The 22753-nt window shown below is 47.7% G+C and overlaps 1 long non-coding RNA gene across 1 annotated transcript; it reads left to right on the top strand.

Annotated features, from left to right (window-relative positions):
- The first annotated feature begins 217 nt into the window (after positions 1 to 217).
- LOC125946551 (uncharacterized) lies at positions 218 to 20869 on the top strand. The gene is made up of 5 exons (XR_007467656.1): positions 218 to 322; positions 1710 to 1780; positions 14792 to 14857; positions 20637 to 20678; positions 20854 to 20869. It is a non-coding gene; the product is annotated as an uncharacterized LOC125946551 (long non-coding RNA).
- The last annotated feature ends 1884 nt before the right edge of the window (positions 20870 to 22753 follow it).

Raw genomic sequence — 22753 nt, 5'->3', positions numbered from 1 at the left:
ATTTGTATAGTTCATTCACCCGTATATGTCAAATGGTTCTATGTGCTACATGTGAATAGAAAAGAAAGTTTCTTCACTGTAAAGCAAAAAAGAAATAACTCAAGCCATGCTCATTGACGTTATTGACGTTATCAAACAGAATACATTATCTCAGTCGTCAGTTGTATAATGAATAAATCAATTTTGTCTTTGTGTCAAGCAAGTATAACATGCATAAATAGGACTCCCTTCTGTAAGGCTGCCACCACCATTGACAGGAGTTCATCCCAAAAGAAGTGGCTGCAGTTCTACTGAACTTGGGACAGCACCTTGGATTTCGACGGTAAATCCCACTATTAATTTACCTAATTTTCTAACGGCAAACGCTAATAAGTGATAAAATTTGAAAACACCTTGCCATGTGATTCTGTTTAAGGTGTTTTTTGGAAGCCCACAATTGAAGTGAATTTAATTTAACAGTAGTAGAAAAAATGTTACCCTGATCACGCGGTCACTCCTGAACTCCTCTTAACTTTTTCATAATGCTACTAAGGTACATGCCCTTGGTGCCACGCGACCACCCTTCACCTGGGGAACTGATAAGAGCATATGGTAAATGGAGTTGCGTGATCTCCCTTGAAGGCTGAATCAAGTGTCTTAATCTCGTAGTGCTTGAGATAGTAATGACAAGTTATTTTCTCTCCTAACGTCACCTGTCTTAATGCTGCTACCTCCTAAAGAGTAAAAGTCTGCGCCAGCTGTCTTTCATGATCATTCCATTTTTTTGTAAAATGGCTGATACTTGCCAAAGGAAATTTATTTTCTGTTCCGATTAAGCTTACTCTTGCTCGGTATAGCAGTTGAAACACACCTATTGAAAGTTATGCTTGGCGCTGCCTTATTCTCACGGATAATAACGCCTGTCGATCGTACCACGCCCGCCGACTGCATACACCAGTGCCAGAATGTTGTTTAGTTGGTAGTTTACTGCGCTTGTGTCACGTCGTGTCGTGTAGTGGCACGTAGGGCCCCTCAAGTGTGCGCTCGAAACAGCCGGTTCAGAAGCTGCTTACGGCAAGGTAGGCATGGAAGATCACCGGGCGCATAATGTTGTGGCACACAGAAATATGGCGAACAGCGCATTCGCCACCGTCGCTGTCCGCATCTCTGTCTCAAAAAGAGTAGCTCTGGAGAGAGTTTCTTTAGAAAAGTAGTGAATGTTTTTGAAAAAAATCCACATTACATTCACATTCACTCATATAAAGAAAAAGCTTACGCAAAATAGCTTTACAGGTAATAATTTGCTATTTTTTCTGCGTATTGCTGCTGAGGTTGTAGCTGCAACGCCATCACATTTGTAGTACACGGACCTCCCAGCCATTACGTTCAAACGCCCTGACGAGGCCTGAGTGCAACTGTAACCTATACGTTTTATTATGCATCTCTTCGTAACAAAAATTTTATGGTCATAGCACACATTACTAATGATTGTCATTATTTACAGCCACTGATTTTAGGCCACTTTACAGCCACGCTGCATCAACGTTTGCAGTAGCATTTTCAATTCATTACACCATGTGCATGGCGCACTTTGCCCAGAACATACCCTTGGGGCAAGAATATTCTAGAAACGAAGAATGGCAGCTGTCGAACGATTCTCTATTTGCATCTTGGTTTCTCTACATTTTCTGAACTCCTCTGCAATGCTTGTGTTTTTCTCCTTTTTGCAGGATCCTTGACTCCTGGCCTACAATGAGGCTGCGCACGTTTACGGACCTTAGTTTCCTGACTATCATTATACGTGAGTATAGCTGCGCAATAAGGTTATGAAAATTTGTTCTTTTTCTCATTTTCAGTCCACCAAACCTTAAGAAATGTTCCAATATATGGCTTCGCATGCCTTTCACAGGGCTTTCAAATGTTCGATTTAAGCGTGTGCGTGGAATGTTCCCTTTATGGTACATTATTGCCACCATACTTTCTCTCGTTCTTCTTTTTGGAGGGGGGGGGGGGGCAACCTTATTTTGAGAATGCAGTTTTATTCATTCTTTGAGTGGCATACAAACACGATGCTACTCAAGCAAGTCAATGCCCTCCCGCGCACGCGCCCATGGTCCCTTGCAGGCCCTGCGAAAAGAGTATCGCCGTACATCGCCTTGAAAGGGCTTGAATGCGAACACTTTTATCTAAAACTGTCTACCATGTGGAGCGCCTTGCATCACACACGCATACATTAATGTGCTATTTATTGACGCTACTATTTAATTCCTTTTGCTGATCTATCCTTCACTAGAAAACTATTATTCATAGGGCTTTACAAGGCTGAGTTGACTACGATGTCAAAGCAACCCCTAGAGGTGTTCTGCCCTGATAGAAAGCAAACGCGTCCTCTGTTAGCTAAATGTTGTATTTCCACTTTCGAACTGATTTCTTTCGGGTCCACGTATTTGGTTCATGTTCGCCTGACGGTATGGCATTTTTGTGGAACGCCACATGGGATGCAAGAGTACAGGTGTAACAAAAGGATGGCCTCATTGCTGTGTTGAAGGCCTCCCCAACTTAACCTGTCCAACTCGTATGGGAAACAGCGTTAGCAGAGACACTACTCCGGACCTGACATTCGCAAAACAAATACAACAGGCAGACTGGATTAACACCCAAGACAACTTGGGCAGCGACCACTATATAATCCAAGCCACAGTTCGAGCGGGCCCGCGAAAGCCCAAGGGCCGTCAACTCCGCCTCACAGACTGGGACGCTTTCCGGCAGGCCAGAGCCATCACCTCTCTCTCCGGTACCCAACAGCCTTTGGAAGATTGGGTCGCATCCTTGCTGCAAGATGTGAGCGAAGCAACTAAATCGGTGCCAGAGGAAGCCAATCTGCAGGAGGCAGATAGCAAGTTACTGCATATGTGGGAAGCCCTCGCCAGTCTGCAGCGCAGATACCAACGCAACAAGCTCAACCGAACGCTCAGAAAACGCATTGCCACGCTTGCCCTTCATATCGAAGACTATGCACAACAACTTACTCGTCAAAATTGGCACAGTACATGCGACAGCATGGAGCTGCAACCAAACCTACCCAAAACGTGGAATATCCTTCGTTGCCTCCTCGATCCGGCCAACAGCAAGAACACACAACAGCACAACTTGCAAAGATTATTCACACCCATCCGGGCACGGACGCACAAATTCTTCAAGAGCTAATAGACCGCTACGTAGGACCTCAACCTACTACACCCGCTCCAGCATACACTGGCACCGCTAATGACCATCTGGACGCGCCCATACATTCAGCAGAAGTACGTGCAGCCATCCTCGCACTCCGCCCTAACTCGGCCCCGGGACCTGATGGCATTACTAATAAAATGCTTCGCAACCTAGATGAGGATTCTCTAACAGCCCTCACGGCTTATTTTAACGAGTACTGGCAAACTGGACAACTCCCTCCACAATGGAAAGAAGCCAAAATCATTATGATTCCCAAACCCGGGAAGCGCCTCCTACTCGAAAACCTCCGCCACATCTCACTTACTTCATGCGTCGGAAAGGTCCTGGAACACGTCATTCTCACACGCTTACACAAACATATGGACGACAACGATCTCTTCCCCAATACTATGGTTGGCTTCCGCGCTAAACTTTCTACTCAGGACATCATGATTCAGCTCAAACACCAAATTATCGATGGCGATAAAAGCTCGAGGCTGGACACCAGAGCCATCTTGGGGCTAGACCTAACTAAGGCTTTCGATAACGTCACGCATGAGGCCATACTGACCCAACTGGCACAACTCCAGGTTGGACACCGAACATATAATTACGTCAAGGATTTCCTGACAGGTCGCACTGCCACCATCAGCATCGGAGGGCTGCAGTCGCCAATTATTCACCTTGGCAGCAAAGGTACGCCGCAAGGATCGGTTCTGTCCCCGTTTCTGTTTAACGTGGCCTTGCTCGGATTACCGCCTGCATTAGCTAGCATCCCCAACCTCAAGCATAGCCTCTACGCGGACGACATCACCCTGTGGGTCACCGGGGGCAGCGACGGGGACATCCAAGACACGCTGCAGCAAGCCATCAACGAGGTTGTTGCATACGTAGAACCACGCGGCCTTGGTTGCTCCCCACAGAAATCGGAGCTCCTTCTATACAGGCCTACGTGGGGAGGTCGACGCCCAGACCCTCATCCCCCCGAGATACAACTCCACGTGCATCAGCAACTCATACCTACAGTGCCTAGCATCCGTATCCTTGGCTTACGCATCCAACAAAACGGCAGAAACACGGAGATGCTCAAGCAATTAGATAGTCATGTACACCAAACAACTCGCCTCATAGCACGCATCGCAAATCGACATCACGGCATGAAAGAAAACAACCTCATTCGTCTGGTAACCACCTACGCCCTTAGCAGGATCACCTACGTCGCCCCGTACCTTCACCTCAATGCGACTGACAAGCTCAAACTCAACACCATGATTAAGAGGGCCTATAAGCAAGCCCTACAGCTTCCAATTTCCACATCTAACGAGAAACTGGATGCCCTCGGCCTTCACAATACCATAGACGAGCTTATTGAAGCTCAGCGTATAAGCCAATATGAACGACTCGCCAACTCCACCACGGGCAGACACATTCTGCGCACCCTAGGCATAACCTACACCACCCAATTCGGACCAAAAGTACCCGTCCCTCCAAACATTCGCGCTCAGTTAGTTATATCGCCCATACCTCGTAATATGCACCCAGAACACAATCAGGAGCGACGTGCAGACAGAGCTAAACATCTACAAAAGCGCTACGACCACGCCGCAGATGTAGCCTACGTGGACACCGCGGAATACCCCCATCAGAACGCCATGGCGGTCGCCGTAGTCGCGGGCTCGCAGTACCACCTCGCCGCGGCCGTATCATTACTCGCCACTCAACCCGAAGAAGGAGAGGAAACGGCCATCGCCTTGGCTTATGCCTCTACCAATGCACACTACATCATCAGCGATTCAAAAACGGCCATTCGCAACTACACAAGAGGACTCATAGCACCCCAAGCACAGAAAATACTCTCCGACACTCCCGCCTCAAGGCAACGCCGCGTACAGATCATCTGGGCCCCTGGTCATTCGGGTCTGGCTGGAAACGAAGCCGCCCACGATGCCGCCCGAGCTCTCACACACCAGGCGCATCATCCGTCTCCTGGATCTTCCAGTCCTGATGAGCCCTTAGTTCTGCACCGCGGACACGCGCGCGACCGCATGGTCACATTCAGAGAAATCCTCCTCCACTACTGCAGAGAGCGATTACGCTACCCACCAGCACACAAAACACTGAATAAATCACCATCCACCACTTGGTGACTGCTTCAGACGCGAACTTTCCCAAACCCCGTGCTATACCACCGAATTTACCCCGATGCATACTCCCCACTCTGCAAAGCCTGCGAGGCTCGCGCTGACCTCGATCACATCATCTGGGCATGCCCGAAAGCTACACCCACCAACACTCACCGCACTAACACTACACACATCATAACTACGGCCGAGCAGTGGGAGACTTTGCTGCTCAGCTTGGACCCAGAAGAGCAGCTCTGGGCCGTCCGGATGGCCGAAGACGCCGCCAGAAAACAAGGGCTGGCCGCCGTCTGAGGAAGGGGAGGCCTGGGGGTTAGTCTCCCAACCCCCGCCGCCCCCAGACCCCATCATGGACAAAATAAAGTTTTATCTCTCTCTCTCCAACTTATTTATCTCACACGATAATGATTCGAAGATTTCCTTTTGTGGAGCAGCCACACACAGCAATTCCATTCTAATACGGCTGCCCTACAAGACTCTCGTATGCTAAAGCATCCTTCACCGCATTTCGCAATTACCTTGTGATCGAGTACATGTTGTCCACTGTTTAGATGTCATAGGGACCATAGAACAGCCAAGAAGTGCAATGACTCAATTTGTTGCCAAGCACGTTGTGGTGCCATAAACAAAAGGAGCGTACGTACCCTGCCTAGCCTCGATGTGAAAACTGCGAAGCCGGACATCTTTGACAACAGCAGATGCACTTGAAAAAATAAAGTAGCTACTGGCTGCACGGTTGAATCACGAGATTCAGGTGGTCATAGCGGTCAATGATTGCATGGCTTTGAATATTTGTGGTGACAAATGCTATCCAAGCCTATCTGAGCAGCTTACGTAGTAACAATATTGTCATGTAGCTTACACTTATCCCTACATTATCCTGTAAAATTACCTATGTCTATAAAGATTATTTCACGATGTTGTTTTACCTGTTCTTTCACCAGTACATCAATCGTGATCTCCAACTGTGATCAGTTAATGCTCGCGTAATCTCAGCGAAACAAAGTGCAGCTGAAAGTAGCATTTCATCATGTTCATTCTGATCGTACTTATTTCTATGAATTTCAACACTCATTGCGAGGATTAAGACAGTTTATACGTATGGATGCGTATATAATGCTCAGAGTCATGACCAGTTCACGAAGACGCTCGCGGGTATAAAGAGATGGTGATGAAAATGAAGTCTTGGATCAATGAGTAGGCCTAATGTACAGCAGAGGTGAGGTGGCGAAAACATGGATTAGAGGCATTGTGGGCTGTTGGACGAGCTTTAGAATACTTTCAAAGCATGTACACGAAAGCAGGAAGTGCTGATAGGTTTGACTGATAGAATTTTTAAGGTTTGACGTCAACTCTCCGGCTACAGGCAGCTTCCATGGCTTCCAATACCGCTGCGATGAGTTAGGAATTTGTCTGCGAGGTATGTGTTGTGCAGTGTAGAGAGTGGTGTGTGCTCGTCGAAGCAGCCCTACAAGTATGCGCGAGTGAGCAAGTATCAAGCATGAAATACTTTTAGCTACCGTCGTCAGTCGCCTTCAAGTGACCTTGAGCCAAAATCCAGAGCTGTTATCCGTGCATTCAAATGGGAACATCCAGGCACTCAAACGAAATCACCAAGGCAGTCAAAACGAGAACATGCCGGCAAGTTGCGAGAACAAAACGAGACCATCCAGGCAACCAGTCAAAAAAACAAAATGCGGATCTGGCCCCCAACCATAAGCCCTCCCTTTTCGGAAGCCCTCATGCTAGAATCGAACGACAAGCTTCGCTTACCTCCATTTTCTCGACAGGAGAAGGGCTTGTAATTTTTTCTTGTTGGCCTGGCGCCTCCTGCAAACAAACATGTATCCAAACCCGGTGGCCTGCAGCAGATTCTATCCAGGGCCATACAACGATGAATGCAAACAATGTAAAGGTAGGGCCGATCTGCCACATATTCTATGGCATGTTTGAAGGCGGCTCCTTTCGAGTGCCGCAAAATTCAAAGCCGGCAGCAGTGGGAGACCCTGCTGCTCAGCTCAGACCAGCAAGACCAGGTTTGGGCCGTCCAGCTAGCCGAGGCAGCCGCTGAGACCCAGGGGATCTCGGCTAGAGCACTGCACGGGCTCGGGCTTACACGAAAGCCCGGGCCTGGCCCAGCCCGTGGGCCGGTCCGGGCCTTGTAGAGCTGTTTTTGACAGGCTCGGGCCGGGCTCGTGTTTTTTGACGCGGGCCCGGGCCGGGCTCGGGCTTTCTGGTGGTGTGCATGTAACGTGCAGCGAGTTATTCTCGGGCGTCTCAACTCTGAAAACATGTATTTTTCGGTCTCGGGCCGGGTTCGGGCCAGTTTCGAGCCGGGCTCGGGCCGGGCTCGGGCCTAAGGTAAAAGGGTGGCGGGCCGGGCCGGGCGGGTAACGTAGATTATTTTCGGGCCCGGGCCGGGCCCGGGTCTCGCCACAAAGGTTCTCATCTAGCTCGGGCGGGCCGCCAAACGTAAAAACGGGCCCGGGCCGGGCTCGGGCTGAAAAAATCGGCCAGTGCAGTGCTCTAATCTCGGCCGTCTGCTAGGCGGAGGGAGGCTGCGTCCACCCTCGTGAATTGCTGGCACCAATAAAAGTTGAACCTCTCTCTCTCCTTGGGTTCCACGTGTGACAAGGCTAGTTCAAGGACGCGTTACAGGCCCCGAGCCCACACGGTTATGTGCAATTGAGCTTGGACCCTTTCTGCACTATCACCAGGATCGGCCCACACGACAGAACCGCTGCCATTGAGCTTAGACCCTTTTTGCACAATCACCAGGATCGGCCCACTTTTCAGCGTGACACCGACACCACCACCACCACCGCCGAAACTTGGCAGCCTATAAAGCTTCGTTCAAAGGTGTCGAGAGACGCTGAGCGTGTTGGACTATTGCAAGAAGAAACGCGGTTGAAGGCGACGGCACCAGAGGCAGCAAAAGACCCCGTATGGTAGCCATTTCATGCTTACATCTATTCTCAATTTCAGGAGAGCCACATTTTTTACAGTGTTCTTAATTAAACACGCTTTATCAAGTTCGACAAAGCATTAGGCGAAATAAAGAAGCGATGCGCTTAGAAAACCAAAGTAACATTAGTACTCCAAGAGTCCCGATGACCACGAAATTAAAAGGACAAGAGTGCTAGCGAAAGACTAATCCGGCGATGCTCCCTGAAAACCGATCTCGAGAACGGAGTTCCACAATGGTATGAGAGGCGCAGCTATGTTTCCCGACAGTAAGTAGTTCGCTGTATGCATGCTTTAAAGAATTCACGAAGCGCGATTAAAGAGGCGAAAAAAGTGCGCACTCGAGGGACAGATTCGAAGTGTGACGTTCGCCAATGACAATGGTATTGATGTAAGCGCACGTCTTTTTTGTAACCTGGCCGTGGCTGGCATTCCGCGTGTGAGTGAGCCCCATGCGCCCTATCTTGGAGGTAATATGCGGCGGGTACAAAGATAGGCGAGTTGAGATGGCTAGTGGCTTCGTGTGCGCTATGTTATCGAGCGCCGAGTGTTGGAGGTTGCATAATCTGTTGTTTCGGAGACGCGTTGCACCGAGAGGTGGCACACAGCGATCTCTCGCCGCTTCTGCCATCCTTAATCATTAATCATGCCATGTTGTGACAGCGAGTATCCGCGGTCTTCGAGTGACATCTGTCCATGTTTGCCAGTACGCAGTACTGAATGTTTATTGCTATATATATACAGCCGTTAAAACTGCCTACAGACCTTACTTTGTGTAATTGTCTCATGCAAGAGTTCTTCAATTCCTTTTTACTAGTCAAGAAACTCCCCCCGAAGTTTGGTTTAGGGACAGAAGCTGCGTCTATTGGCCCGACCGCTGATTTATGGGCGGATATTGTGGAGTCGGCGTAGGGGGCGGCAGGCGCATTGAATAGCGCGCCTTTCGCCGACGTGATAGTGGTAGACATGAACATGTAGACGAGAAACCACAGCGGTAGCTCACTGGCCATGACGTTGCGCTGCTTAGGGATAGATTCTGGTTGGATCCCTGCTGCTGTGGCCACAGTTTCATGGGGGCGAAATGCGAAAGCGCTCGTTGATATCGATGTGCAAGTTAAAAACAAATAAGTTCGTCAAAATTAACCCGGAGACCCATAACACGACGTGCTTTGTAACAGGATTGGGGTTTTCGTGCATAGCGCCTATGAATTTAGGTTTTTAAAGGTATCTGATTATTATTGAGGTCATTTCACACTAACCATGCCGATGTAGTATCCACTGTTGGACGTATATGGGCAGCTCGTAAATAGGCGTAGTCAGGCGTATAGCTAAAATAGTAGCTCTATGAGCAGTCAATCACCCAGTAATCACAACAGGCAGTTTTCGCAAAGTTATCGCAGTCGATAAAACTAGAGGATTCATGAATTGTGGCGTTGTACAGCTTGACGCAAAGAGTGAAAAAATCATGCGGCATTTCTTAATCATATTTTCTGCGTGACTATGTGTCGCCACTTAAAGCGTTGTGGCGATGGCTCTAAATATGTAGTTTGAGATTTCAGGGTGCTATGTTCGGATATGTGCAGCGGGCCACAGCCAAAAAGATAAGACTTGAATTCTGAAATGTGCTTAGCAGCGAGAGAAATTCTCTCGCATGACCGAAAGTGCGAAAACAATCTTCAGTGTAAAAACGTGGGATTTGTCTGACTCGACAGACCAACTCAATGTGGTGCACCGAGTAAGAAGGGCACTTAAAGGCGCTGGACTCCTGCACTCAGGCGACTACACACTGCAGAGCAGAGAAGATACCTGAGAAGCGTGCTGTTCTGTATCAAGTTTATTATCTCTCTGTCTCTCCCTTATATAACATATTGGTAGGTGCAAATTCGAAACGGCGTTGTTTGATGTTTCTTTAATTAGAGAATCCCTCGCACGAAATTGTGTTTAAGTGGTTGTTAGGTACCGTCCTGTAGCCTTAGACTTCTAGTGACAATACGGATGGACGACTGTACTGATACCTGCCTGGCACTAGTTCCTGAAGTTCACTACTCATACAACAAGCTGTATGCTGGATAAAAGATACGCCAGAGTTACGTGTCGCTCCAAACAACCCCTGTTTCTTTTTACAGCTTCCCCCTGTTTTTTTTTCCTGTTTTTGTTTGCACTTGCGCGGTTTTTTCTGCATTGTGTAACTGGCTTTAATTTCTTTGTTTAGAATAGGTGTCACTTCGAGCGCCTTAATCCCCACAGCAGCATCATTTATTCAATGACAACTGTCCATGCTCAACAACACAAGAATCAGGTCTTGAGCCAATGAAGAAGTTTCCTTCATTTACAAATTATCCTGCGCAATGCAGTATACAGCACATTTACAACAGGTAGCAAACAAATGCTATAAACGCAGATACAAAGATACCGTATTTTAACAACACCCAAAAAGGCACAACAAAACGAGAAAAAATCCCATGGGGTGAGTGATGACTCGCGGCTGTTTTATTTATACAGGTTTCCTACGCACTGGCAGGGTCCTTTGCATGTGCACAAGAAAATGCGTTTCACTAACCATGTCCTCGCACCAACGATCTATCAAAGTATTCCAGTTTCCTTTTCGAGAGTGACATAGAAGCCTGGCTAATGCAGACAGCATCCTTGCGTGTGATGTGAGCTATTTTTATTATTCCTCGCGTGCTCTGATCCCTTTGTTTAAATAACCTACACTTGTCGGTATCTTTTTTGCTGTTACTAAATTCAGTTATACCAACTCGCCCAACTTTCTTTCCCACTGTGGTATATTGAAAAAGTGGTTTTGTCCCGCAAAAGCCCTGCATATATTCTTTAAACATCTTCAGCTGCAAGTTCGTGTTGCAGCGATAGAACGTATTCGTTTAGCACGGCCAGATGTGAACGAACGATGTCGATGGCGTCAAAATGTGGCGGCACCCGGACGTGCGGTATGAGAGGCGCCGAATTCTCTACCAAGTATAGCACCCTTTCATTTATCTCGCTGTTTGGCATCCGACAGCAAACGCACCAGCAAATACTTGTCCTTTTCACTGTAGCCAAAAGAAGCAGGTCACAAAGCACGTCGCGGGCATCAACGTTGCGCTTTCGTGCCCTGTGGTTCTGTAATTAAACCATTTCGAGCGCTGTCCAGGGCTTCCTGTTTGATCTTCCGCCGCAAATGTAAGAAGCTTTGTCGGGCTATGCTCGTACTTCCGTAGATTTATCAAGAGTTTCGCCGACACCGCTCACCGACTTAACGACTTACTTACGACGGACGTTGCTTTCACATGAGGCCTTGTTCAGACCAAAGCCTTCTACGTCCTCGTACGCTTTCTAACGGCTCCCCAATAACTGGCTCATTATCAGGAACCTGCATGCACTGAACTTCACATGGATGCCAGTGGCCATGGAATTGGTTCTGTACTCGTTAAATGGCAGTGTAACGCAGAGCGCGTGATTGCATACGCCAGCCGCCTCCTGTCACCCGCCAAAAGGAATTTTTCAGTTACTGAACGGGAGTGCCTGGCGTTAGTTTGGGCAGTAGCCAAATTTCCCCCCTACTTGTGCGGCCGCACATTTTCCGTGGTTACCGATCACCACGCCTTGTGCTGGCTGTCCTCACTGAAAGGCTTCAATGGACGATTGGGCAGATGGGCGCTACGGCTCCAAGAATATTCATTTGCTGGTTTGTACTAGTCAGGCCACTTGCGCAAGGACGCCGACTGCCTCTCCCGTCATCCTCTCGACCACCCTGAATACGATGCTCATGACAGCGACGCTTGCGTCCTAGCCATCACTGATCTGCCTGACATTCGCACTGAACAACGGCGAGATGACTGCATACGTGGTCTCATAGATCATCGTCATTCTGGACATTCGGAGCCCACACTACACATGTTCGTGCTTTGCGACGTTCCCTAACGTCGCAGCGTACACCCTCAAGGACCAGAATTTTTACTCTTTGTCCCGCGCCATCTCCTGAAATCTGTACTTGAGCAGTTGCATGACACACCTACTGCAAGGCACCTCACCGTTTCTTGTACTTACGACCGCGTATGGCGCGCCTTCTATTGGTCAGGCCTGTGCCGATCTGTGCGCCGCTACGTTGCAGTCTCTGCGCTCTGTCAGCGCTGCAAAAAAATTCTGCCGTGCTTCGCTCTGGACGTCTTCACCCCAGCGATGTGCCCTCAGAACCATTATTTCGTGTCGGTCTTGATTTTCTCGGCCCTTTTCTGATTTTGACATCTCGCAATAAGTGGGTCATTGTCGCAGCGGACTACGCGACCCGGTAGCGACTTTACAATTGCTAGTAGATACAACGGAGACTTCCGCTTAACACGTGTTGTCATGGCAATCGTGGAGCTCCTAGGTGCCTAGGGACACAATCGCTTAGGGACTATTGAGGCACTGGTCTCCGCTGAGCGTGGCTCTCTTATCTCCGGGACCGGCCGCAGCGACCTTGCCGAGCGCAGCTCCTACTTGCGTAGGGAGAGAATAGTTTAGGGCGCGATGGCTGTCTGCCGTTGTCTGGCCCACGCCGGGCGCGCTTTATTATTGTAGCGTTTGTTCTAGTGGCGCAAATTCTTGTAGTAGTGGTGGTGTGGCATGACGGCTTTTAATCTCGGTGAACTGTGGGGGTGTAAACAAGCGGATACTGCTCTAGTTTGTACCCCGGGGCCGCGGTGGAAGCCGCGGTGCCGGGCGCCGACGCGAAGCGGCGCTCGGCCCTGCGGCACCATAAAAAATACTGCTCCAGTCAGGTAGACTGCTCCCTCCCTGAGAGTGAGATCATATTTGGATCATCAAAACAGTGATGCGTTTATTTAGGAATAGCATCGTTTCTCTCTCGCACCCGCTTGTCCTCGCGTGTGCGAGAGAGAAACGATGGTATTCCTCAATAAACGCATCACTGTTTTGATGATCCTTCAAGCCCTGGACTCCGCTTGCAGTTGTGTCGCCAATCTCGCCTTTTCATCCATAGAGGGCCAGCCGTTATCAGAAGCGACCGTTATCATCCATGGCTGAAGAGAGAAGGAGAGCGCGCGTCGGGAATGAACGCCTTTGTGCACCGCAGCGCCCCTAGCGGACTCCATGCAAACCAGAGCTACAAACGACGGGTGACGACGAGGGGGGGACAAGGCTCGGCCCTAAGGTGCTTCGCCCCTAAAAAAATATGTCGGCCCTGAAGGCCAGAAAGAATACGTGCGACGGCTGGTGGTCGAGTACGAGGCTGAGGGGATCAGGGACGAAGCCGATCCTGGGGACGTATTATGAAACGTAGCACTTCGGCGATAGGCCACCTAGGTGACAATTTCGTGTTCAAGCGCGCGCTTATTGACTGGTTGTTCAAATTTTAAGGACGTCGGGCTCAACCAGCCAATCAGCTCATCCAATTTTGCTCAACCCGCCAGTCAGCGCGTGCCTGGTGGCGAAATTGTCACGTAGGCGAACTATCGCTGAAGTGGAACGTTTCAGAAGACGTCCACTGAAGTACCTCTGGCAACCCTGAAGAGAGATCCAGAAATCTCCTCGCCATTATTCGGCGGGCCAGAGTGTCGCATCCGGCCGTGCTTCCCAACCAGGAACCGTACTTTATATTTGTCAGCCTCTGGTCTTGCTGACAGGCTCTTATAGCCACTCGAGTTGCGGGTAGGTTAATGCAAGCAGAACCCCGTCGACCACGAACAGCAACTCGGGTCTTAAGGCCATAACAGTGCGAGTGTATCCACCGGGATATGCGGCCTGAGTACCAGCACTATTTGAGTTACTTGTGTGCTCCTGCGTTGCAGCCGCCAGCGTTTCGCCATGGCAATCCCACCACGCGATATCGCCGATGAAATCGTGTGATAAACGAACTCGCCTAACTACAAGGACTTTTGTTGAACTTTGTGTTTACTGTTTTTGCCCTGTACTTTCAGTCTGCTTATTGCATTTTTCCTAGTTTACCTTTGTATCATCCTTCGCTTTATTTGCCTGGTAATAACAACCCTGTGTTCTGTGAAACAGTTTCGTCATTCTAGGCACCTTACCACTAAGTGACACGAACCCACAATTACCGAAATTCACAGCTAGCAAGTTCATGATTATGGATTTTATATCTTGCGTGGAATGCTATCTATCTATATATCTAATCTACCTATGTAGCCTCTTACGCTGACCAAGCGACTCAAGCGGTCTACCTGCTCAGGCCACTAGATATGTGTTCCTGCCCTCAAAGAATATTTTTGCTTAGACATACACTGTACTACACATAATTTTGAAACAAAAGAAAATGCGGCTCGAATTTCGGCTGACGCATTCATAAGTTGCTGAGCGCTAACACAGCATTTCATGTTTGTCACAACATCAAGTGACGCTTCACAGAGGCGTTACCATTAAAACCTCAGTAGAAAGAGGCAAATGTGTCGTTCCCTCATTCAGTAGATTCTTAGACCTCTCTTTGTGGTTGTTGACTTCTGTACCTCCACAGATAATCTTCATATATTTTTTTGTTGTAGTGAACATAGCTTGGACGGTGGCTGAAGATGAACTGGCAACCCAACAGCCAGCTGCGAACCAAACTGGTATGATTTCTGTTCCAAGTGAAATATTAAAAAAATGCTCTCCTCCAAATAAATAACAAACAACTTTACGCCATGAATTAGCCTTTCACCACGAAAATTGTTGCAGTGTCGAGCTGTACTTAATGTTTGTTGCAGTGAAGAGAAATATGAAAATTCGGGTAAAGTAGTACATAGTAAAAAAGAAAGGAGTAAAAAATGCACACAGGAACTCCACTGCAGTTATCCATGTATGCGTAAGCTTTGCTTCATTTGCTCATCTCCACGCAACGCGGTCTCATTAGCAATCTTGATCCGACCAGCATAAACACTTACCAGGCTTCATCGGCCATCTGCCCTTATCGAAATACATTCGACCCTTATCTACCATTATCCATTGTTATCACACTTACCGGACTCTATGCAACCCTTATCAAAGCTTATTTGTCGTTATCAACCTGCGAAAGTTTATGCCCAGCGAAGCTGTTGCAAAATCACCACTACAACTGCTGAGGGGTGTAAGCAATGCTTTATTCATGGTTCGGATGTTTAATTTGAGCTTGTCCTAAAATTGAAACGTATGCTGTTCTTTGTGTTGTATGGGTGATCTGAATGAATATATTCACAATTCGCTTCACTTTGCTGAGCGTTTGTAGCCTCAGCCTTAGGGGGTAACGAGCAATTGCATGTTTTGCTTGCTTACGGGGTATGAGCTATTGCCCACGAGGGTAGGAGCCTTTGCATTCGTCTTACATGAGGGATGTTTCCTCGTTGGGTGTACATAGAAATGCTTACGCATTTAAAAGCGACTGAAAAAGGTGTAAGATAATAGCGCCACGTGATTTGTTCAAATTTATTAGCACGTGTTATAAAACACACCTCTAGCATAACAGTTAGCAGAAGGGGACATTAAAATGCATTGCCTAGAAATTTTTCAAACGAAGCTTGTATACGCTAGCCTGCGCCGGCAATGTAACTCTAAAAAAACCAGCTGCTCTCAGAGCTGGACAGGTGGCTCGTGCTCAGCACGCGCTCGTACCACTGCTCCCACGTTCTTCGTCATCGTCTGCTTCCACATCTGGCTGCGTTGCCACTAATCATTGCAGCGTAGGATTTCACTTATGTCGTCGTAATGGGGAGGCCACGTTTACTTGGGTATGAACTAATTATTGTCCTACTGTATGGACAGATTTACTTTTGAAGAAATTTCATGGAATACCACACAGAATGAACGCGCTCGGGAAAGGGGTCATCGTCGACGCGCCGATTCTACCGTGAGCGCTTCCGAAGCCCAGGCGAAACATCAGCGAAGAGCCGCGAACCCCGAGTTGAGGGAACGCGATGTTGAGGTCAAACGTCAACCCTCGTCTAGCCCTCCAGGAACCCGACAACGGTGGTGCACGCCTCGGCAACGCTAGCGCCAACTTCCCCGCGGTGCGACGGCCAGGTTTCAACGCGAGTTTCTCAACCGGAACTTGGGAGCCAGCTGCAGTACGTGTGACCGGTTGTGGTTCGAGCACAGCGTGGTACTCGTCAGTGCAATTCGTTCGCAGTAAGCTTCGCTTACCACCGTATCCTCGACAGGGGAGGGGCTACTGAAATTTTTTCAGCTAGCTATTGCAATCATCAAATTGACCGCTGTGCCACGAGTCATTCAGCAGACCTGCCGTGCACATTCCAAGTTTTACAATTGTTTGCGCCGCCTCAAGACGTATTTTAAGGCGAAATCCGTAGGTGTCAATGCTGGCGGTGACCTTTCCGTGACCTTGGCGAAACTGCCGTGACGAAAAGTGGCCGACGCCACAAAGAGTACAAACACGTCTAAAATGCTAGGATGGACGTCAAATTTCTCAGGGAGGTTCCGATAAACAAAGTAAATTAGTGGCTTTCAAAAGAAAATTTCGGCGTGCACGGCGAGGCGGCCGCATTTCGATGGGGGCGAAATACGAAAACAGCCGTGTACTTCGATTTAAGTGCACGTTAAAGAACCCCAGGTGGTCCAAATTTGCGCAGTCCCCCACTACGGCGTGCCTCATAATGATATGGTGGTTTTGGCACGTAAAACGCCATAATTTTCAAAATAAGATTTCGTTACTAAATACCGCCAACATTTGTAATTAGAGATCGAAAAGATTATACATTTTTAAGTTCTTAAATAAAGCAAGTTTGTAACAAATGACATTCAATTTACGCGAAGAGCGCCTGAACAGCGATAGAGAAAAGCATGATGTACTCCAGAACTGAAGTACAACATGGGTTCAAAGAAAGCTCGAAATGCATGAAAGGGTCAGGTATCAGTATATAAAAGTAGCCCTTATAAACTTCTTTTCGGAGCGCCATACTTACCCGCAACATTTATACAAAAGTAATTGTGCTAGAATAGTGAGTAGTGCATTTATTCTATCAACGTGTTATTAACGTGTATTGACGAAATAAATCATAATGAATATAATTTCCGCTGTTCCATGACCTTTTTCTTCTTCTTTTGAGATAACTTCTTTTGAAACATGCATTAAATGAAGAATTTTTAGGATGCAGTGGTGCGACATGGAATGTTTTGATATTTGGTGTGTTTAGAGTGCAGACACAGGAATTTCGCTTTTCCTTTAATGTTTCTTTGATCACAGTTATTAAACTGCTCTTCGTCAGAAATGAACTATAGTTTTAAGTTAGCTTTTGTCCTGTCGTTTCCTCTCAACACGTCGTCTTTCTCGCGCTATTAAACGCAAACATGCGTGCGCACAAACTCGCCGAAATTTCGGTTCTTGTATACGGTTATATATTTATTTATCTATTTATTTATTTATTCGTACGAAAGCATCAAATGGCCCATTGAGCGGAAAGGCCTCTAGCATGCGCTCAGCCTCTAGCATGCGCTCTAACAAATGGCTCTAGCAGCAGAACCACACTTAAATTGCCATTGTCTGCAACGCCACGTCACGAGCGCGCCTCGACGAAGCAGACACGGTGATGCGACGCCGTGGGGCGAGGTGCGTTGGCATCGGCGAGCCAGTCGCATGACGCGCGCGTGCGGCTGCCACTGTCTCGCTCTCGGAAGCCGACGCGCGGTTCGTGTCCGGTTTGTATCCGGGTAGTTCATATCCGGGTTCGTATCCGGGTTTCTGATAAGCCCGGTTCGTATCCGAGCTTAGCAGCAGCGCACAACAGCCGGCCTTGCTGGCAGATGGCGCATACGCAGGCTTGCCAGCTCCCTGCTGGCTCGGACAGCACGCACCGCTATGGTGCATTACTCGCAGCGCAAAACTCAACCCACCAGCGGCGTTCAATTGGACATTAATGCTTTCGCATTCACAACTCATCAGAAGTGCTCAGGTGTCCTCGGATAGTTTGTTTATTTATTTAGTTGATGAATTATTTTATCATCAAGGTGATACTGTTGTAAAGAGGGGAGTGGGCTACAAAGCGAGAGGACAAGACAACTACTGCAGCAAATTAGTGTATGACAAATAGGCCACCCATCTATACATTACAAAATAACTATGCAACATTAGTTGTGATTAGGCCCCAAGTACAAAAATATAGTAAAGTGTAAATGGTAAACACTCGTAACACGAAATTTCACGTAAATAAACGGTTCTGGCTAATGTCTGACGAAAGAATTCGTGATCCTTGACAGTTACGATGTCCTCAGGAACGTTCTTTCAGTCTAAGGATGTCAAGGCCAAAATCGATGTTACAAGATGCGATGCCAACTTTTTGACGCTGGTTGTCACGATGGGAAAGATGCCGAGGTTCAGGGTTTAGTTGGTCACGAAGTAGGTAAATATGGCATAATTTGCGAAATAGCCTGAAACGCGTTGTTTTATGGCCTCAAATAAGAGAAGGAAGGGCTAAGGTGGCTTTCAGTAATATTATATTGCAGTGCAATTATAGTTACAATGAATTAAGCAAACGGAGTCATTCCGTACGATTTAAAGTTTAATTTATGTTTTCCTGGTAGGGATCATACACAGATGCAGCCTCATAAGCCTCGGAATGTGGTAATCTTCAATAAAGTAGTAATTTTAATGCAGATGTTGCTTTCGGAAAGTTCCAACGTATCTACCCTAATCTTTGACTAGCATTATTAGCGATGTATTCAATCTTAAGCTCCAGAGATAGGTTATGCGTAATATGAACACCCAACTGCCTATAAGAATTGAAAAACTGAAGGAGAGAATTGTTTAGGCACTATGTTAAAGGATTGTTAGAAGTTCCGGATGTACGCATGACTTCCTTTTTTAACATTTGAACCCATTTCCCATGTACTGCATCAATAAAATATACTATTTATGTCAGATTAGAGGCTGGAACGGTTGTCATCACTAGTTATTTCGCGATATATGGCGCAATCGTCAGCGAATAGGTGATTATTGTAAAAAAGAAGTGAAATTAAAGTGGTTAATATAAATTAAAAATAAGAGAGGTGAAAGGACTCAACCCTGGGGTAACGCTGGATGTACCCCAGTACCCCAGTATGTGACGAGTCATGACCCTGAGCTGTTAAATATTGCACGTGATCGGTTAGGAAACATTCAATCCACCAAACACATTGGCGTCTAGATTTACTAGGCTCAGCTTGTATAATAGCAATTTATGACACACTTTGTGGAAAGCCTGGCTAAAATCTAAACAGGTGCTATCAAAGTAAAATTGGGATACCTAATATTGTCATAGCTAATATACTCGTATGTGGCACTAATGAGCTAGATGTTACAGAGTGTTAGGCTTATCGGCTTATCGCTTCGCTATTGACTTACTATGGCTAAGCTTACTTTGTGGAAGCGGGTCGCCGTGGTGGCGTAGTAGATTTGGCATTGTGCTGCTAAGCCTGAGGGTGCGGGATCAAATCCTGGCGGTGGCGGGAACATTTCTAAGGGGACGAAATTAGAAAAACGCCCAGTACCGTACATTGCGTGCCCGTTACATGTTTCTACAATCTCGCACTACGGCTTCCGCCATAACCATATCGTGGCTTTGGCCACCAAAAATTACTGGATTTAAAAAAAAAGTCGCATATTCACCCGGAAAGCGAAGCATCGATTGCGATAGAGTATTAGTGGACAGCTGTACAAAGTACGGATAGTAGTGTTGTCGGCCGTATAAACTTGTATACATTAGCTGACGAACTAAATTTACAAGCATGGTGCCACGTGTGCTCCAGCAACCATCATCACATCTCACAGATGACCGTGGAAACTCGCTGTGAACACGCTGAATCGAGGAAGCGCGCCAACAGCAGTGAGCGAATTGACCTTTGTGCTGCCCCTCGAACAACGCGAGCCCTTGGTGCACCTAGACACTGTAGCCTACTCATCGCAGATCGCTCACAAGATAAGGTCTTCGCGGCCGCGCCATACGCAGGAGCCACCACAGTAAAACTACCCCCTTCCCTACTCTCCCACAGTTCCTTGAACGCGACGGAAGACGGCGCGCTTCTTCCCCGCTTTCTTCCCTAGCGCGCGCACAATGTAGCCACCCTCGCAGGCTTTCACTCGCACATACAACATACGGCGCGCGGCGACTATATTATCGCCCTTAGACTTTATACGAAATATCACCGCGACGGCAGAAATGCGCTTGGAGTGTCCATCGCAATGATTTCTATTACTATTCAATGCAGTTTACTTTTACCCTCACTGCTCCGCTACCTGTGCTGACCTCTACCTAGTCTTGTAACAGACATACATTTTCCATTCTGTGTACACGTGTTGATCGTGTCCCGGTTTTCACTTCTGTTGCACATCTGTCTGTGCGTATACTGTCATTATTTATCTAGTTCAGACTTCCGGGATTGTTGCAGATGACTGCCTGACGACGAGTCAAATGACACAAGAACCTGGAGGTATATGTAATATTTATACACTTTAGAATCATGCTGTACTGTGGGCCTCAAGGACGACTCAAAAAGAAATAACTCAAGCATTGATGATTTTTGCGTGCATAAACCATGCTCCCAACCAATAGACCTATTTTGGGTGCACAAACTCTAACATGTTCCCACCGTTGTGTACTCCTAGGCAGGATGCTTCAACGGTTGCGGGCGGCTCGGCGTATTCAAAGACCCGGGCTTTCGCCATTGCTTTGGCGGCGCGAAAGTAATTTTTCTACACACAGGCCAGTCGTAACATCCCCCTGACCCTCAGTCTCCAGCTTAAGTCAGCAGAAGAGCGGATACTCGCTCGTACTCATTCACCAATATTTGTGTAGACTATGTATTCACATGTACACATGTGCACTGACACTCGTTGGCACTTTTTGACGTTCCTATTACAGCTCGCCAACACTCACTCGCAATCATATTCACCTCCATTTAAAGTTATTGGCCCCTACTCACGCTCATGAGTAGTTGCGTCCACTCCTACTCACCGGCACTCACTCACATACATCCGACATCCACTCAAGCAGATCACCTCAGTCACGTTGATGCACAATGAAATAAAACTCACCCTCGCTAACTCTCGTCATTACCCACGTTAACGAGCTCCCATTCATATACTCACATCCACTCAAGCTCACCGGCACTCACTGCTGATCATGCTCCAGTCAGCTGAAACCCTTCGTCAGGTTCTAACGCTGTATCTATGGTCTCTAAAATGGGTGTGTGAAAACTATGGAAAACTATGCCAACCTATGGTCCCCTGCAGATGCGGAGGACCTGACCAAGGCGGCGGTAGCCCTGCGACCGAGCAGATCGTATCAGAATCTCTGGATCTGAAGAGTCTGCCCCGGGAAAGTAAACCTGACAACGTGTAACATGCGAACCCTTTCAAGTGAAGCTAATTTCACAGGGCTCTTTGTGGAATTATCAGGCATTGCCTAGGTCATTGCCATGTGATATGCCTTGTTGAGGTTAGGAAAACAAGTATGACCAAGACAGTGCTCACTAAAGGCCACTTTGTTGTGCTACAGAGGTCTTCCAGACTGATAGAATAGGGGTAGGATTTCAATTTAATAAGAACATAGCGGTCAACATTGCCTAATGACATCGCAAATGAATAGCTGCCGTCATCGTAATAAAGCTAAATAGAAGACATAGATTACAAGTAGTACAATTCTATGCTCCAACATCGTCCTGATGATGTAGAAATAGAACGTTTCTGGTGAGGACTTTGAAATAGGGATGAGGAAGCTGCAGGCTCAGAACAATGTGTATATAAGTGAGAAAAATGAAAATATGGCGAAGGCAGGCTTTGTAGCAGGTAATTGACAGCTGCGGCATCAACTGTACGAATAGTAGAGGATACAATGCTGGTACAATTCACGGAGATAAATCGATTCTGAGTGATGAATACCGCTTGAAACTCAATGAAGCGCATGACGCTCTTCATGAAGCTCATAGAAAAAAAGTCAGAACTCCGTGGCAAACACAGCACCGTCACAGCGTAAGCTGGTGCAGCGGCTCAAGAGTAGCTCCAATTTCGGCACCACACCAGCAGGGCCTTCGCGACAGTCTCTTCGCCTCGTTTTGACGAGAACGATCCGAGCTGCCCGCCCGGCGTCGACGGCGAGCTGCGGCTTGTAATCCTCTCTGCACAGCAGTCTGCTTAGCCCGATGATGCCTGGTTGTAGCCGCGCACGTAGCTCTACGATTCGCTTCTTCAGGAGCGGTTAGGACTTTTCGAGGAGACGCCATAACGTGTACTGAAGAGGCACGGCCGCTGGAAGAGATATCTGGAATACGTGGCGCACATCTCACATCGGAATCGCCTGACTCCGCGCCTCGTATGAATCGCATCTCGTCGTGTGCGCCTGCGCGCGTTGCGTTTGCAGGCACCTTAACTAAATGGCGCCACCAAACTGGCGGAGGGTCAGATCGTCCAACAGCGGCGATGGCGGCGACATCGCGTACCAGAACGGCTATTGGAATAAGCCCATAACAGCTTCCGCTGTAAAATTAACTTGGAAGAGCACTTACGG

The sequence above is a fragment of the Dermacentor silvarum genome, chromosome 7, assembly GCF_013339745.2.
Source record: "Dermacentor silvarum isolate Dsil-2018 chromosome 7, BIME_Dsil_1.4, whole genome shotgun sequence".
Lineage (NCBI taxonomy): Eukaryota > Metazoa > Arthropoda > Arachnida > Ixodida > Ixodidae > Dermacentor > Dermacentor silvarum.
The sequence above is the reverse complement of the archived record's forward strand: the minus strand, read 5'-3'. Positions and strand labels throughout refer to the sequence as shown.